Consider the following 20,107-nt stretch of genomic DNA (forward strand, 5'->3'; position numbering starts at 1 on the left):
CTATAAACCACACAATGTATAACTGCCAACGTCACTGAATGACTCTTTCAAGTGTTGGGCAAAGCACTATTGTTGAAAATGTTGTATAGCCATGTAGGAGTGTTTCTGGAATGTGTCATGATAGTAAAGTTTACTTTCATGAACTTAAACTTGATTTGCTTGTATGTGTTTACATATTTTGTGTAATAGGTTACTGTGGTCCCAAACAAATACGAGCTGAGAGGTTTCTTGGAATATTTTGTGTATCAAAACCAATTTTTTGGTTAGCTTTCTATTTACCATAGCTTGTCTTTGAATCACATTTATGCCTAACTTTTGTTTTGTCTGCTTTGAACACAGAACACTGTCTATCATTTGCTACTTTACCTCCAGCCTCAGTGGACAGAGACCAAAAAAAGATCTTTGTACAATGCATATTAGGAAGAAAGTTATAGAACGATACTCCAAATATTCTAGCATATAACAATGGAATAGAATTAGACATAATAGAAAATTCAGCGCGCTTACCAGCATAAGAATCAAACTGAAGTCCTGTAATAACAATTGTAATTAATTAAACTTTGCTACATTCCAGACGATTTCATTGTAGACATAGACAAGTAAAAAGCAAATTACTTTAGTTTCAGGCTAGGCCTCACAAAGAGTAATAAGTGAGGCTATGAGCTCTGCATGCCAAGTTCAACAGTAGAGTATATGATGTCATTTATGGTCGTTTGATTCAATTGCAGAATCACAGCAGATGCATAAATATTACTGAGATGTTATATCTCTCCCCCCTCCATTAGAATTGAGAATAAGGCATTTAAAGCTGACACAATCTCTACATTTTAGGTGAAATCTTTCTGTATAACTTACATACAGTACACTTTCCCCTTAGTAATACACTTAAATACACTTACATGCAGTTTTATTTTGTTTTATCTACCATGTGATATGTAATTTAATAACATTTAATGGTTTATGTAGCCTTACTAAATGGCACACAGACACCGAGACAGACAGACGCACGCGCGCGCGTGTGTGCGCGCGCACACACACACACACACACACACACATCCCTTTTCACCTCTATGGATAGTATGTATCTTCATCAATCCTGAGTCTTCTGCCAGAGGCCTGGGAATTTGAGGGACAGCTAAGATTCTGCTTAGAATCTTAGCTGTTCCTAGCACTACATTCTTTTGGTTAGAAACTCTTTCTGCCATCTGTTGGAGTCCCTCTTAGGAGATATGGCTCCAAGTGTTTCTACTACCACTAGGACCACTTTGACCTTTACTTTCCACATCCTGTCTAATATCTCCTTCAGGTCCCGGTACTTTTCCAGTTTCTCATATTCCTTCCTGATTTACTGTCTCTTGGCATTGCTACATCTATCCTGTGCAGAAGTTCCCATACACAATGGCAGCTACTTGGTTTTGCCATTCAGTGTATAATGTTCTTTCTGCATTTGCACCATGTCACTATGTGTTGAAATATCTCTGAAGCCTATTTGCACAGTCTGCAGCTTGAATCCTGTGCAGTGTGGTGGGGCCCCTCTTTCTATGGATCTGGTGCTCAGAACCTACTCCTGGGCTGCTATGATCAGTGCTTCAGTGCTGTCTTTTAGTACAGCCCTTTCCAGATTTTCCAATGTCTTTAATTTCAACTATTTATTGAAGGTACATACCATATTATTTTTAAAGGGATACTAACCCTTCATTCACACATCAGATAGCCAAGTATCATAATAAAGATACTTGAATTGGATCTCTCGTACACATTTAGCATACAGGTTCATGTCATCCATGTAAAGAAGGTGAATGGTGGTAATGCAGTCTTGAACTTGTATCCATATCCATTCCTTATGATTAAAGGGGTTCAAACATATGCAAATAGTAGCAGTGCATCAACTTGGTATATGATATATGCTGCATTTGTGGCCGAGTTGTGTGAGCTATCTTGAGTTCACTTCCAGTATAGTGTTCCATAGTTCCATCGACTTCTTGAAAAAAAACTATTTGGTATCCTATCCTTTTATAGGACCAGACATTCACAAGTCCATCTGTATAGCATTGTAAAGGCTTTGCTGTACTGAATCCAGGCTAATCTCAGATTGTCTGTCTGGTACAACTTTTGTACTTCTTAGGAGAATATTCATTTGAGTTATAGTGGTAGTAAAGATTGTCAGCCATATTCTATGTCACATAGTAACTGATGATAATTCTCCACTGAACTTTGGTAATCAGTCTTAAGGGTTGTCTTTATGTAGATTATCCATGATCTTATGCCTCATAAGAGCTGCTGTTCTCTATAATGGGAGGAGTAGGAATGAAATTCCAGTTTCAGTTGTCGGTTGTACATCCAATTGTTTTGCTGTGTCTTCTTGAGTCAGGGCTATAATGTGTAGTTGGTGTATCTCAAATTGAAAGAGCAGTTTTTACTGTGTTGAAGCATTGAGGAAGTCTTTGCCTAAGGACCCCTGCTGGTATGGTAGGTGTATATATACTATAGCAATTCTATGTAGTGACTAGATTGTGTAATCCAACACTATTACTACATTTTAACTGGCCAATTATTGGGAACTGAATGCAGTTTCTTGCCATAGTAAGATGGTACATGTTTAGCATATATTAAAAACTACCAGAACATCCTTGGCTGAGAAATTTAAGCCATTTCTGTGTGAAAGTATAATGTTGCAGGATCCAACATCATCACCGGAACCATAAGTTTAGTCCTCTGAGCTTTCTAACTTGCTGGAACCCATCTTCATGGAAGTTCTCCTTAATAGACTGTGTGCTTTGGGCAATTCTGAGGTTTAGTCTTCTGAGCTTTCATATTCATGCTGGAGCCCATCTTCAGGGAATTTCTCTCGAGAAACTTCTGTCCTCTGAGAAACTTCTGTCTTCTGCAAAGCACGCACACTGCTAGAAAGAAGCTCCCTGAAGATAGGTTCCAGCAAGTTAGAAAGCTCAAAAGACTAAACCTCTGGTCCCGATGATGATCCTGATTGGATTCTGCACTATTCCTATATATGTGATATGTTTCCTATCTCATCTTCTAAGGCCATATTTGGGGATTCTAAAAACATTAAATGGTGGGGAAAAGAAATTGTGTGTATCTATTAATGCAGTATATATATAAACAAACATACCTGAGGTAACAAAAGCAGATTGAAGGTTCCACTTTTCACTATCTATAAAGTAAAATCCCTCTTTATTTCAAGAAAAGCAACAGAATGGAAGGTTAGAAACTTAATTTAATATACCCTATATTAGCTTTGAATAACATAGTTCATTATACAAATCCTTGTGGCACAATGGTTAGAATGCACTACTTTAGGCTAGTTCTGCCCACAATCTGGAGTTCGATCCTGACAGGCTCAAGGTTGTCTCCGATTGTTGGGGGCAATATGCTAACATTTTAAACTTCTCAGAGAGTGCTGTAAGGCACTGTAGGGCAATATATAAGTCTAAGTGCTATTGTTATTGCTATTGCTATATATATGTTTGCCACTTAATTTGCTTTATGTTTAACCTGGAGATGTGTACATGAATCCACAAAAGAAGTAATTTTTGTTGTGACCCCGGAATTAGTCTGGTGTTTGTCTGATGTTATCATATGGTACCTTGTAGCTCTTATTGAGTCATTCTTCATGAAGCACAATTTAAAAACTCATGGTTTGCTATGTGTAGTTAATCGTGTTAATTTCTATGGAATAAAACAATGTAACTTTCTTCATAGTAATGGCTATTATTCTTTTATAACAAGATACCTACTGTGAAGAAAAAATACAAAATACAGGTGAAACTTGAAAAATTAGAATATCGTACAAAAGTTCATTTATTTCAGTAATGCAACTTAAAAGGTGAAACTAATATATGGGATAGACTCATTACATGCAAAGCAAGATAGTTCAAGCCATGATTTGTCATAATTGAGATGATTATGGCTTACAGCTCATGAAAATCCCAAATCCACAATCTCAGAAAATTAGAATATTACATGCAATCAATACAACAAGGATTGTACGTAGAACAATATCAGACCTCTGAAAAGTATAAGCATGCATATGTACTCAGTATTTGGTTTGGGCCACTTGCAGCAATTACTGCCTCAGTGCAGCGTGGCATGGAAGCTATCAGCCTGTGGCACTGCTGAGGTGTTATGGAAGACAAGGATGCTTCAATAACGGCCTTCAGCTCTTCTGCATTGTTTGGTCTCATGTCTCTCATCTTCCTCTTGGCAATGCCCCATAGATTCTCTATGGGGTTCAGGTCCAGCAAGTTTGCTGGCCAATCCAGCACAGTAATCCCACGGTCATTAACCAGGTTTTGGTGCTTTTGGCAATGTGGGCAGATGCCACGTCCTGCTGGAAAATGAAGTCAGTATCCCCATAAAGCTTGTCTGCAGAAGGAAGCATGAAGTGCTTCAAAATCTCCTGGTAGACAGCTGCATTGACCCTGGACTTAATGAAACACAGTGGACCAACACCAGCAGATGACATGGCTCCCCAAATCAACACAGACTGTGGAAACTTCACACTGGACTTCAAGCATCTTGCAGCGTGTGCCTCTCCATTCTTCCTCCAGACTCTGGGTCCTTGGTTTCCAAATGAGATGCAACAGTTGCTCTCATCAGAAAAGAGGACTTTGGACCACTGAGCAACAGACCAGTTCTGTTTTTCTTTAGCCCAGGTAAGACGCTTCTGATGCTGTTTGTTGTTCAGGAGCAGCTTGACAAGAGAAATACGACATTTGAAGCCCATGTCCAGGATCCATCTGTGTGTCGTGGCTCTTGATGCACTGACTCCAGCCTCAGTCCGCTCCTTGTGAAAGTCCCCAACACTTTTGAATGGCCTTTTCCTGACAATCTTCTCCAGGCTGCGGTCATCCCTGCTGCTTGTGCACCTTTTTCTTCCACACTTTTCCCTTCCACATAACTTTCTATTAATGTGCTTTGATACAGCACTTTGGGAACATCCAACTCCTTTTGCATTTACCTTTTGAGGCTTTCCCTCCTTATGGAGGGTGTCAGTGATGGTTTTTTGCACAACTGTCAGGTCAGCAGTCTTTCCCATGATTGTGCTTCCTACTGAACCAGACTGAGAGACCATTTAAAGGCTCGGGAACCCTTTGCAGGTGTTATGGCTTAATTAGCTGATTAAAGTGGGACACTTTGAGCCTAGAATATTGAACCTTTTCACAATATTCTAATTTTCTGAGATTGTGGATTTGGGTTTTTCATGAGCTGTAAGCCATAATCATCTCAATTATGACAAATCACGGCTTGAACTATCTTGCTATGCATGTAATGAGTCTATCTCATATATTAGTTTCACCTTTTAAGTTGCATTACTGAAATAAATGAACTTTTGCACAATATTCTAATTTTTCGAGTTTCACCTGTACATACTGTAATGATGTATATACTTCTCCCATGAGCTGTTCAGAGCATCCAGTGATGGGAGGTGCTTCAGTCTCTTCTAGGAAGGCTGGGCTTAAACGTGTGGACGCTCCTTCTCCTCCACGATACTCCTCCTTAGTGTCCCCAGTTTTAGCTCAGCCTTTCTTCAGACAGGTTGTGTTATTGTTTTCCTGGTCGGAACAGAACACTGGCGATTTAGCTGATTTAGCTGATTTATTTCTCAGGTCAGGTACATAGTTTCTGTCACCAACTACCCCCCAACCCTGGGAACCTCCAAAAGTCATTTGCTCATTTTTTACGAGCACTCCATCCTCCCGAGGCTAAAGCCTCATAAACACGGTGGCTTATCTTTCCAATCTGCCCTGAGGCTAAATGCCTCTAATTTCAGAGCCGCAGCCTTAAATTTCTCAACAAGGAGACTTATCTCTCCGATCTCCCAGCCGGCTGAGTAAACGCTCCGCCTCCTCGAGGCTCGAAGCCTCAATTTAAACAGTGCATCCTTTTTTCCTTTTATTACGAGGCTTTCCCTGCGAATACCTCAGTGTAGGAAATTAGCCCCTGCGCCTTCCTGCTGAGCGGTTTTGCTTTCACCAGGCCAGGCGGTGATAGCTGCTTTCGTTTTCATTCTGCCATGAGGCGGCCACCATTTTAAATGGCCGCGTGGTTAAAATTGCTGAGTAATTGTGACAGTCTGTGAGGCAAGTTACCCAACAAGGTTTCCCTTCTTGGGGACCTGGGAAGGGGGGTCCCTACCACCAGTCCACTGGATGATAGAGGACTTGAACTGCTGGATTCCACAGGCAATAAGTGCAGCTAAACTGATCTAATTATCAGTTACAGACCTCTGTGCCATAGATGCTGGGTCTGAAGAGGTGTTCTGGTCTCCATATTTGATATTACAAGTATTTTATTCAAAAATTGACTTGATTGACTTAAATTCTACAAATATTTAAGTCATTAAAATAGATTTTGTGTGTGTGTGTGTGTGTGTGTGTGTGTGTGTGTGTGTGTGTGTGTAACAAAGCAAAACAGAACAAGGAGACAACATTTGCTAAAGGCATCGGGGAACTATTTATTCCAGGATCCCCTGCCCCTTAAGGGAGCAGGCCCCTAGGTGTTCCAGCCACCTAATTTCATAGTCTCTTTACATTGCTAATCTATCAAAGGCATTACCATGGCCAGCAACTACAACCCCAGATCTAGACTAACTTCTAAAAATAGAGATAAATCCATGGAGCCCAAAAAGACCTCTAAGTCAGCAGAGAAAGATGCATGCAGATGCCATCAGGCATGAGAAAGGCAGGTGGAAAAACGTACACGAGCAGCTGTACAACCCACCTCTTCACCACACATCATACCCTCTACCTCACAGGCCCAGAACCTTCCAACCGTCCCTCTGGATTTATCCAGAAGGAGCAGCATATCGATACAACCTCCCCAGGAGGCTCTTTCTAACATTCTCTCCCCAAGGAGAGCCCCAGAGGCAACATTCACGCCAACTACAGCTGGCCTCAGACAAGAGGAGGAACTTCCGGAGGAAATCCCTGCCAACATGAGGGCGTGGATGGAGCTAGCTATTCAGAAGGGCATATCAGCAGGCGTCCAACAGGCTATTCAGGCAGGACGAACACTCGGCTTCGGTTTGTGGATCTCTTTCTGAACGATCTCTGGGCATCACGGATCCATATCTTTATCGGGTACCCCCTTGACATAACTATCATTGCCCACTGTCAGAGACCTCAGTACATACAGGATATGGGAGATCAAGGGTATCCAATGGATCAAATGGAGGAGGGGTCAGTACACACCATTGACCAGGTATTGTCACAGGTGGATCCGCTAGAAAAGGGGATGCCTGAGGATGAAGGTCTCTCACCTGACCTCCCCGTATTTACAGGATTATTCCATCCACAATTATTTAAATCCCTGCTGTTTAAGGCCAAGAACACCACACTGCTGGATAATACGGGTACCCCACCCCCACCAAATACACCAGGGGAAGCAGAGGATCTCATATTCCCTCAACCAGTCACTGAGGTTATCCCTGTGCCACACACGTTTTCCAATTTAGTGCCAAAACAATGGGCTGCAGCAGCCTCATATTCTGCTCCCACAGGACATGATAAAAAATATTATAATTTGGCAACGCGAGTTCTCTAAATGTCTAAGGAAGTGGACAAGCCTATCATTGTGCTTGCATCTTCCTCAGCCATCCCAAGTGAAGCTGAAGAGGCTCTCAAGCCTGAGGAAAAGAGGGCGGCACTAGCCCTCCGCAGGGCACTTGTCTTGGATGCATGGGCCATCAGAGCGACCACAGCTGCCTCCTTTTTCACCAGATCATCTCTCAGATGACTCCGCCACCTGAGGAGCTTCAAACATTCAGGCACATCAAGATGTGGCTAAATTAATCATCGCTGCAGAGTTTTTGGCAGATGCTACCTTCAGTGTAGTTAAATTTTCCTCTAGGGCCATTGCGTCCCAAATTGCGACTAGAAGGTTACTTTGGCTCAGGCATTGGCAGGCAGACTTCAAAGCACAAGTGGCGGCTAGCCTCAACTCCCATCTCAGAAACCGGTTGCAAGGCTTTGGCGGCGGCAGGAATCCGCTTCTCTGCGGGCCCCTGCTGCACTCGCCGCTGAGGTACCCCCGATCCAATTGGATTTGGGGGTTGTCGCTGCCCCGAAGAGGCAGCGGAAGACAGAGGAGATCCGGGCAGGGGTCTGGGGATATTGCACCCCCTTTCCCCAGCCGGCTAGACTCCTTTCTCCTGAGGCGGTGGAGCGGCTGTCAGAGATGGCAGCCACATAGGAATCTTCAACCGGATAAGAGTTGTGCAGGAGGAAGAATCAGAAGGAGAAGTTTTCTTGGCTGAACCGGGACATTAAGATACTTTTAAACACCCTGGAAACCTGACTTTTGGATTTATACATTTGTTTCCAAAAGAAGTTGTAAAAACGGCGAAAGTGCTGAAAGGAAAGTTCACTCCCCTTCCTTACGGAGAAAGCAAATGAGCACTGAAAAACCTGCTGCTTTAAGGTAAAAACAAGCTCTTTGTTATAAGTGGGAAGGAGAGGACTAAAAAAAAAAATCTTTTAAAACTGGTTGGAGGAGACGCTTTGAAGATTATAAGACCAACAACTAATTGTAATACGGCTTTAAAATATATTTGGGATTTTGCCCCAATTTGGCAGTGTGCTTGAGACCCGCTTAATTGAAACCAGAACCAAAAAGAAAATTCTTCCCTCTCTTTTTCGTCGATCAGAGTCCAGATCACCACAACTCTTTTGTAGGGGTTCCTTTCACCCCTTCTACCAACCCTACTATCCAAGATTTCAAAGACAGCCTGGATTCAGACAACAGACAGATAGAATTGAACCTGGGGACAAATATAGAAGGGGACTCCATCCTAGGAGACAATTTCGAGGAACAGGATCTAGGCCCTTCCGCAGCTTCAAGTAACGACCACAACGAGATTCCCATTGGTGGTTACCTAAAAATGTGTGCCGACCAATGGGACTCCTCTACCACTGACGCATGGGTCAGGAACACAGTACGATTTGTTCTGGCACTGGAGTTCAGCTCCACCCCCACCCCCCCGGATTTTTTTATTAAGTTTCCAATTTCCAGGGATGCAGAAAAAAGGTTTCTCATGGACACAGCCATAGCACATCTATTAGAGATCCGGGTCATACAACCCGTCCCTTCTAATCAAAAGGGTCTTGGTTTTTATTCACACCACTTCATGGTCCCTAAAAGTTCAGAGGGATGGAGGGCAATCCTGGACTTAAAACGTCTAAACCAATTTTTAGTTTACCGAAAATTTAAAATGACCACTCTCCAATCCATCTTACTCAGCATCAGAAAAAACGATGTCCTTACCTCCATGGACCTCATGGAAGCTTACTTACATATCCCAATTAGGCCCTCACATTTCAAATTCCTTCATTTCTGTTACAACAATGTCCAGACGGAGTCCCTCCCTTAGGACAGTGCCAAGCTTTGGTATATCCCATCACTGGATGCTCTGAACGGCTCATGGGAGAAAGGGCGTTGGTACTTTCCTGATATGCCCGTTCTCTGTGAGTTGTGAAGAGCATCCAGCCCCACCCTTTAATTCCATGTGGTAGGGGGTCTGTTCCGGCCAGGTTTATTACATAGGCTTAAGCATATAGAGTATCAATACCTCGGCTTTGCAAAACTGGGGACGCTAAGGAAGAGTCTCGTGGAGTAGGAAGAGTGTCCTCAAGTTTAAGCCCAGTCTTCCTAGAAGAGACTGAAGCACCTCCCATCACTGGATGCTCTTCACACCTCTCAGAGAACAGGCATATCAGGTAAGTACCAACGCCCTTTTTAAAATATTTCCAACATTAACATGATAATTAAAAAGAATTGTTCTGATTCAAGTAGACATACGGTATATTAAAGTTCATGTCTTGTAATTGTTGCATAATTCACTAGCTTTATGGTAAAAGAAAAGCTAGCTATGATAGATTTTTTTTAAACTTTCAATTTAAAAGAACTCTTAAATTGCTTATGTTTTTGCCATGTTGAAATGGAATATGTATATATAAAAGTAAAGTATTCTGTTTCATGTCACCACGTTGGTTCCTCATTTTATACAAACATGCTTATTTTCTTTTTAAAGAATACATCAAGCGGTGGCTTAGATAAAATTAACTTCAGAAACATCTCACCATTTACTTTGGAAACAGTTCATCATAACTAGTGTTTGCTTTCTTATACGGTCCATTTGGTAACATGCTTAATTTCAGAATGCCTGGAGAGCAAATCATCTTTGTTATTTCCTTGGCAAGCAGGTTTTACAGATTCTGTAATTATATTTGTAGGATATCTTATAATTGTGTTAAGTTATGAATTGTTTGAAGTGTAAAGAGTAGCTTTTGAAGAAGTGATATGTCACAACAAGAATCTTTTAGGCTAGTTAAATGTAATGTTACAGATCTTTTTAGTCTCTGTTTATCTATCTATCTATCTATCTATCTACCTCCCTCCCTCCCTTTCTCTCTCTCTCTTTCTGCCAGTCCTATAAAATTATCTTTTTTACATGGACTACAATTAATGTATATCAAATGTAAAATGTTCTGTTTTATTTTTATTTTTTTCTAAAAGTCTAACGGAATAGAAGGCAGGATATGTTTACAAAGTGGTTCAACAAATCACCTCCTCTGAGTTTCTGTCTGCTCCACTCTCTGTGCACTCAGATTGGGTGGGAGAGGCAGCTGTTCTTCGTCATAAGGGATCTATTGTCTCTCATCATAACCGCCTGTCTGCAGCCAATCGTCTCCTGCATTCGTGAAGGCAGGCAGTTCCCCATCCGGTTGACAAACTTCCCCCAGTGCCAGAGGGGTCTGGGACAGCATTGTCCTCTTCCTCTGGATTCTTCAGATGTTCCAGAAGATATATGCCCTCCCCATCAGATGGTCCCAGTTCCAATTCCTACTCCTATGCCAAACCACAATCTGACAGGGCCATGACATTAAGTTAAACTGTTACTAATAAGTTCCTGTCCAATCTTGCTAGCTATTAAATAAAACTTAGGACCATTATAAGGGAATACATTTTCTGGTCATCTACAAGACAAAAAGTATCAGCTCAAATTGAGTATTGAAGTTAATACAGGCGTGATAAATCTGTGTTGCAATTCTTTACAATAAAGAAACACACGAGCTTTTGTTTCATTGGTTTCCTACTTCTCAGAGACTTTGGAATGTTTCAGTATAATGTTGTAGAATCATGTGTTTTTTTTAGGGAACACTTTATTGGTATACCAATCAGCTCTTTAAAATGGGTCTGGGTAAGAAACAGATAGAGCAAAAATGAAAGGAACTAATAAAAGAATATTTGCAAACATTACTGGTACTCTATGTTATTGTTGTAGGCTATTTATAATAATATAATTGTGAAAGGCAGATAAAATTTCCTCTGCACTGTTATACTAAAGAGAATCAAGTTGGGATATCTTTAGATTCTTATTCCTTCTTTCTATAACTAAGTTGATATTTACTTAACTATTCTAATTTTTAATTTGTATTTATTTATATGCTGATTGTATTATTTCTTACATTCTTCTTCAACATTATCTCTCTACAGTCTATATATATATATAAAAGTGAAATACCACTCATGCATCATCACAAAATCTCCAGAACTATAAAGCCTACAAACTTGAAATTTGGCACGTATGTTCCACTTGGCTTCCAGGTTCTCACTAAGAAAGGATTTTTCAAAATAATGATCAGAGCATTAGTATTTCGTATATTATTATTAACATGCTCTGATGCTAAGAAGTTCTACTCCACTCCCCACCTGAAAAGAAATCTGTTCCAAATGCAAAACACAAGCAGAAGAGAGGAGTTTCAGTTTTAGTTTCTCAGCAGCAACTAACTTTAGTATAGAACAGTTGAGCTAAGCCACGCCAAGGCTCCTTGCTATCTCCTTCTTGCTCACACAGCAAATATTGTTTCAGTTTCCATGTTTCAAGTTTCCAAAGAGTTCTCAACCTGACAGGACACTAGCAAGATGAATACCGATGGATGCTGGTAGGCAGAGGCACAATTCCCCCCCCCTTTATTTTCCTCCCCAAAAACTAAGCTTGATTGCATACTTTTATCGCGAAGCATAGGTAGAGAGCTAGTACTTATATAAATGCAAAGGTAATTTATTTAGAGCTAGTCCACGTGTTACTTTATTATTGAGTTTTGAGATATACAAAATTTGGACCTACTTCTGAAAAATAAAGAGACTGAACCACAAATGCCTAATCTTCAAATTTTGTAATTCTTTTGTATCATTTTGTCTCATCCGAATAAATACTATAAAGATAGCTGAATGACAAGTGAACGTGATCACAAAATTATACAGAGCAGATCTTAAACAACTATTGCTAGTGGAGGAATTGAATAACCAGGTAGAGAAGGTGGCTTCGTACTAGAACCGAACTCATGTTCTCCAGTTGCTCTGCAGTCAAAACGCAGCAAGGTGAACAGCAGATAGAAGTTCTACCAGAAAACCAAAAAGGAGATAGCTGATATACCACGAGACAGTATCTGGAAGCTGTCATCAAGGAAAAAAACAAAACCAAGGTAGAAAATAAGGAAAAAACAACAACTGATTTTAGGTTTGGAAATATCCAGTTGAAATATATGATCAAACACTTGATGCAGGTGTAAATGCCTTAGTATTGACAAAAGGCCTGCACTGAATATTTTGGGCTCTTAAAAGCTAAAACAAAAATAAAAACTAAAGGATTAAAGAACAAAATGAATTGCTTTCAAGCTCTGGTGAAAAAACGAACAATACTGTGCAAGTTCTGCCTCAAGTAAAAGAAAAACTGCATCTGTGGAAATGGAGAATCAAGAACAAAAGGTTCAATTAATGGAAGTGGAAGATATCTTAGCCCAAAAGAGAAATAGGTCAAAGCAATAAATTGACAATTGGCAATCAGACAAACCTTACCAGAAATGTAGTTTTCATAGAAATACATTGACTTGGAAGAGAAAATTAATGCTGCTGAAACCCTAAAAGAGAAATTGGAAAACCCAACCATCATCATGTTTCACTTAAAAGAAACAATTATAAAATCAACAGAGTAAATATTTTCTGAAATCCCACATCGGTTTACTTTTAACTCAGAACAGAATAAATGATGCTTATAAATAAAAGATTGTGCAAAATACAATACTTGTTTGTGACTTTATATTCTAGCAACGTGTATTGTCATGAGAACATTGTGCCTCAGGACTGAACAGCTACTTTTAGTGCTTAAATAAGAAGATGTGATACACATTTAAATAAATAAAAAGCATTTTGAAGAAAAGTTGCATAAGACCATGTAAATTCTAAGTATCTAGGCTTTCACCAGAAATCCTTAATTTAAATATTTTGTTTATAATCTTCAATCTTCGCATTCTTGCTTCTAGGCTCTGAGTTATTTCATTTAATTATTTCTTCTACTTGAAAGTAATACCAGACCTACGGTTCTCAAATAGTTTACTATGGCACCCTGGGGCACCACACTGAACTGACAAAGTGCCAAGAATTTTTTTTCAGCTTTTCCACATCCATTTCCAATGTCTTAACTTTGCAAGACTGGTTTTAAGGAAATCTTTTGGCAGTTCTACGGGTGCCTTGAAAAAGTTATTGAGACAGTAAGGGCACACTATAAATTGAGAAATTTTGGAACCTCTATATTAGACAAATGTTACAAGAAACTAAAAATGTAGCAAAATAGATTTTGATTGTCATCTATGTATAGTTTAAAACTATGGTATTTTAGCAGAAACTATGGAGTTTCTGCTATCAAAACAAATACTTCCCCCCAAACAACAACAACAACAACAACAAAGTGACATACATGGATTATTTTAGCCCTGATACAGAGAATTAATGTATCATGGTAATTTCTTTTATTACAGAGCAAAGCACCAGAGAAATCTCTTTATAACATAATACCAGTCAATTTCTTCCTTAAAACTATATAAACAAGCAGGCAATCTGAAGTATTATTGCAGCATAACCATCCAACAGTATGCAGAAGCTGATATTTTTAAAACATTTGGACTTTTTCCAACTTTCTAATATTAAAATATTAAAAATGTGTGAGAGAGGGAGAGGGAGAGGGAGAGAGAGAGAAATCCAACATAACAAAAGTTTGTGTGAAGGCCTTTAAACTCCGTTCCAACTCTGGTGATGCTTTCAAAACTTTTTGAATAACACTCTATATTTAAAAGATCAGAATAATACTTAAGAGTGATCAGATTATCAGTTATTTATTTAATTTATACAGCCGTCTATGTCACAGTAGATTACTAGTTAATAGGGAAGAAAGATATGTACATTACTCTTACAACATAATGGAACTGTATCTACTTTTGTGAATGTTATTTTTAATACCTTGTTTTAAGGAACCAACAAACATATAATTCTGGGGAGCAGTCATACTTAGAAACCTGAACTTATAAAAGGCAAATGATAAAATTTGCTTTTAAGAACTTTGTCAGCAGTATAAAGTTACTGCTCACATATTGTGAATGTTATGTTTTTCTTTATATCCAGACATATATTACATACATATTTTTTTTAAATTTCTCCAATGACAGAATAGAATTTCCAGGGGTGGTGGGAGAACTATATAAACAATTAGAACTGTTTAGAAAGTTTGTGTAGATCTGTTTCCGTACCACATCTTCATGGTTTTAAGTGATGCTTACAGAATGATTTTTCATCATTTCTAATACTTTGAAACATGTAATTGGGCTATGTAGTACTTTAGGTTTAAAGCAAAAGAGGTATTTTGGAGTGTAGGAGCACATTCCCACAGCATTTGTTGGTAACTTCCTAAACAGTTATATCTTTTTTCAAGAAAAGCAGAAGAAGTGGGCTGGCAGCCACGTGCGGTTCTGCTGGATAGGGCTACTGGAGCTGCCACCAGAGAGGTTAGTAGGTGTCAGGGTGGCCTAGCTGCAGGGGTCCTGAGGTAAGCTAGTGTGAAGCTCGTAAGGAAGCTCCAGTCCCACCTCACAGTGGTTGCACTGGGCACTGCCTGGCCTGCTGTTCCATCATGAGCAAGCAAAAGTGGACCTCCTGTACATGGAAAAAAATAAGACACCCCCTGAAAATAAGCCCAGGTGCTTATTTTGGGCCTAAAGAAAATAAGACCCAGTCTTGTTTTAGGAAAATGTGTGTGTGTGTGTGTGTGTGTCTTTAAAAGAGATGAAGCTATACTATCAGTACATAAAGGAACTATTTTATTTTGCTGTGAATACATACCCTTTTGTTTATACAGCATTTTATGGATTTGAGTTAGTTAGGCTCAGTATCTCCTGGACTATAATTATGTGCATTAATAAGATTATTAGGTATAATTATATAAGGGAATTATAAATACATTACCAGTGTATTTCTCCAGTAAGAATAAATTTGGATCCAATACCTATTGTTTATACAGATTAGTGCAGAACTGACATATTTTCTTTCTTTTTATATAAAGTTGCTGGTAGCATAGTAATGCAGAGTATTTTTAAAATATAAATTATCATTTGATTTTGAAGTAGACTCACTGTAGTACTGTTCATAAGTGAACATGGAGGTGCATATACTGCAGTCCCAGTATAGAATCACAGTCTGGTATAATGGGGACACTGGAAAGCCATTATTATAATAGCTATGTGATGTCAGTACCATTTTCCATCAGTTATTAGTGGCAGTTTCTGTCTTCAAAGCTTCAAATATTTTGTCAGAAGCCACAGCTTGGAGTTCCCTTGACTGAATGTCACAGTAATGTAAAGTTTCCTTCACAGCATGTTTGTAGAACTTGTATGGATGACCTTGAAGTCTTTTAAAATCTCAATTCACAATTAAGCAACTAGCACGGCATACAGTTGTTTTTCATTCATACTAAGTGTCCCACCTACCACATCTGCGTACTGAGGTGCATGTTAAATTTTTCCAGTTGTTCGCTCTGTAATTGATATAGAGTCTAGGAATCATATCCATATAAGAAAGAAAAATCTGTAGACTTTCAGCTTTGTGGAAATATGGATGTTGGTTTGATTGAGCATTCTGGTACACAGTCACTTCCAGAGCCTGGCTAACCTTGCTGATCCTGGTGTCAATTTCTTTGTCCAAAGATCCATTACTTGAGATGATGCTTCACAGGTATTTGAAGCTGTTACTTTTGTAAAGATGTCATTAACAGTGATTTTGATTCTATAGGGTTAATATTTGGCATCGGCTGGTAAAATACTTCAGTCTTGTTTAGGTTGATAGTCTGAAGAGCATAGCAGCATCTGAGAATTTGTTGAATATCAACTTTAGTTCACTGTTTTTGTACACAGTTATCAGCAGAAAGGGTTTATTGAATGGTGTGGAGGCATTCGTGCATTCAAGCAGTGAAAGTCAAAGAGAGAGCTGTCCAATCGGTACCTGATTACATTCTTCCTTCAAACCTTGGCCAGTATGCATACAGATGAATAACAGAATAAACACAGCCATTCTTCACTCTGTTGAAAATGGCAAATTCAACAGACATCACTCTATAAAGAACTTGCCCTGTCATTTGATCATGGAACAGCCAAATCAACCTCATGAATCTCCTCCATAATGTCTCCAGATGGTCCTGAGTTCCTTCCTGTTTTCAGTGTCAAATGCCTTTGTCAGATCAATAAAGACTGAGTAAGGAGACTGTCTGTTCAATGCACTTCTTATGGATTTACCTTACAGCAAATATCATGGCTACTGAACTTAATTCTGGATGAAAGACACATTGCTCTTCCAGGAGATATTATTTTCCAAGGTTATAACAATCTACTCAGGAGAATGTGGGCTAAAAGCCATATTATCTCTCTGTGTGTATGTTTATATAAAGTTTATGGTACCTCTGTATTGCACATTTTTAAAGTATATTAACTCCTTAAACTGAGAGCTCAGAGAGAGATAAGAGGTAAGAGAAACCTCTCTAGTCAATAGTTCCATAAGCGGAATATCTTCCTGTCTTACAGATTTATTAGACAACAGAAGTTAGCTTAATTTCTCTTCCAGTCTCTTCATGATCAATCACTTCAAATTTCCTTTGCTACTGCTATAAGTCTGAATAAAATAGCTTACCAACACAACCTACTGTCAGAATGCTACTACTGAAACTCAAACATTAAAGATCCACAAAAATGTATGGTTTTTACTGTGTTAAACCAGAATGCAACAGGGGAGCATCCCTTCATGAGAAAATAATGTATTCTCTTTCTCTAATTGTCCTTTTCTTCCTCCAACCTACCTTAATCTTTCTATAGATAGAATTCTTAACATAAGCCTCTTGGCTAAATGCCCCATTTATCCCCATGTGAAGAACTGTTTGAAAACATCTAGAAATAAAAAGCTTCCTTCACATGGCTCCCACAGAATTTCTTTGGTTTATTTCTGACCATCCCCACAATGGCACATTCATTTCCTGAAATTTCCCTGTGCTTCTTTTTTTTTTTTTTTTACTTAATCCATTTCATTTCATAGCCCCATTCTGCAAATTCCAGCAGTGCAATAGCAATTTTCCTCGCATGGACAGAAATTTTATCTATTATGCTTTAAGCACTCTTAGTTAAGCACTGACAGGTTTAGAAAACAGGTTCATAACAGTTGTGCTTTTCATTTATGGAATAATCTTTATGAATAAGCCAGTGTTGAATTCTACTGGTTCTGACTGGTTCTATAGAACCGGTTGTTACGATTCTGAGAAGTTCGGAGAACCGGCAAATTGTGTCGCTGGCTGGCCCCACCCCTCTCCACCCTCCCCTCCCCACCCAGTCAGTCCTTATTGTACATGTGTGACATTGTGCACATGCCTGACATCACTGACTGCATTCTCCCCTGCCCAGTCACTCCTTTAAGGTAATTTTTTTTCCTCCCAATGATCAGCTGTTCCGATGATCAGCTATGCTGGGATCCCCCTCGCTGTCTTACTGCTTTGCCCAGGAGGCTTCCCTGAGGCCCAGGAGGCAAAAAGGGGCACACAGGAGGGAGCTGTGCCCCCCTGGTGCTCCATTTTTGCCTTCCTGGGTCTTAGGAAAGCTTCCTGGGAGCAAAAATGCCCCCAGGAGGCTTCCATGAGGCTCAGCAGGTCCAAAAACAGAGCGCAGGGGGGGGGGGGGTGCTGCAAAAAAAAGCCATGACCACTCAGTCACCTAGCCATGCCTACCTAGCCATGCCCACCTAGCCACACTCACCTAGCCCGCAGAACCGGTTGTTAAAAAATTTGAATCCCACCCCTGGAATAAGCTTTTAGAGCAGTGATCCTACTATATCCATTCAGTTTGTTCAGAGTTCTTAATATATCTCACAAATTTATGGGACATTTCATATGTTATCCTGACAATGTCTGATATTTGTATGTCCTATGGCAGGGGAGTACTACGAGCCATTTACTGTTATAATAAATGCTTCCTTTTCACTTCTTTTGATATATATACAGTATTAACAAATGTAATACGAAATAAAATGCAGGTTGCCATTCAAGATTACTTTTTTACTTCTTTGGTTTCTTGTTTTCAACAATGGAAAATAATGATGGAAAATTCTGTGTAAAATCACAGGATTCCATTAGTGGTTGTATGCAGATACTTTCCCATTTTCCTGCTGATGAAGCACAAAAAAAATGAAAAGACTGAGGTAGTCAGAAGGTTTCATTTCTGATTCACGTCTCTCCTCTGAGCACTTGCAGAAATTGAAAGATGGGAGAGAAACAGGAGGTGAACATCAAAGAGTCCATATGGCACTTATTAAGTGGTGGAATTAATATGTGCTGCATCAGATTCCACTTTTTTCCCATCTATGCATGGATAATTTTTGGCATGCTATTAGGATGGTTTGGTTATAATAACCTACTGTGGCATTGTACTTCTGGATTTTTTCAATCACAAAATTTTATATCATTGAAAAAGTTACTTCAATGTTTCTTCAGAAGCAGAAAAAGAGTTATTCATATCCTCCATTTTCTAACATGAAAATGGAGAAACACAAATGAAATATTTACATTTGTGAGTACTGATATTTAAAATATTTAATGCTCCACTTTCTGTAGTGAGAACTGATGTCTTCATCCCATATTGTAGAGCAGAAGAATTTGAGTTATCCTATGAATCAGGAATAGGTATGGTGCAGTAGCTGCTGTGATATAAAATGAATGTTTACTTATTTTGAATTCAATTAACACATTTTTGCAAAAGTTCAATCAGAAAAATTATTGATATCTTTTTCCTTTCAATTGTAATTTGTAAGGTTTAAAAGAGGTAACACAAGTTGTAAAGAATGAGGCTAGAGAATGTGCTTATAAAGGAAAGGAAAATCATGTATAATGTATCATACAATTCTCTCTCTGTCTCTCTCTGTCTCTCTCTCTCTCTCCCTCCCTCCCTCCCTCCCTTCCTCCTCCCCCCTCTCTCCCCCTCTCTCTTTTTATATATATAAAGATCAGATAAATACAGTGTAACATTTTCCCCATAAAATGATATGTTGCTTTGTGCCTTATAAATATCAAAAAAAGATCAAATGTATAACGATAAAATCAAAATACATTGCCTTTCCCATCTCTTTCTTCAATTTGTGAAAATTAAGAATATGTGGTGTGAAAGGGAAAAGTATCTCATTGCAGGTATTCTCTTCATTATATTGTGCTTTCTTTACCAAGTCTATTCAAGAGAGAGTGCTGGCCACTTGCTCCTTTCATTCCCTCCCCATGCTGCAGCAGCCTTACTTGTCTGCTGAGAAAGGAGGGGAAGGGGAAGGCAAGAAGGGAGGGAGGGAGGGAGGGAGGGAGGAAGGAAGGAAGGAAGGAAGGAAGGAAGGAAGGAAGGAAGGAAGGAAAGATTAATTCTGAGGATCACTTCCAGCTTCCACAATGGAACACAATAGAGAAATTGACAAGCTCCTGGTCCCACTGATGATTTGCCCATCCTGGTCATTCTGTTCCTTTATTTAGGTAAGGAGTTATCTTTAAAGCTGACCTGTGGGTCAGGGATTGTCTAGTCTATTTATAAAATTCCTTCTCAAAGGTAAAGCACCTAATACTTTCATTCCTGTCTTTTAAAACACTACATGCAGTTTATCATTTATTCAGGAATTTGGTTGGCATTTGTCCTTTTGTCTTCTGTTATCTTAGCAGACACAAAGACTGCGGGGGGGGGGGAGGCTATATCTT

The 20,107-nt window shown here is 39.3% G+C and overlaps 1 protein-coding gene across 5 annotated transcripts in view; it reads left to right on the plus strand.

Moving 5' to 3' along the window:
- Positions 1-20,107, plus strand: part of ROBO1 (roundabout guidance receptor 1) — a 314,654-nt gene that overhangs the window by 205,623 nt on the left and 88,924 nt on the right. The gene's annotated exons all lie outside the window — the stretch shown is intronic.

This window comes from Notechis scutatus, chromosome 5, assembly GCF_049901735.1.
Source record: "Notechis scutatus isolate UNSWTSFEM ecotype Mainland chromosome 5, rNotScu1.2, whole genome shotgun sequence".
NCBI lineage: Eukaryota > Metazoa > Chordata > Lepidosauria > Squamata > Elapidae > Notechis > Notechis scutatus.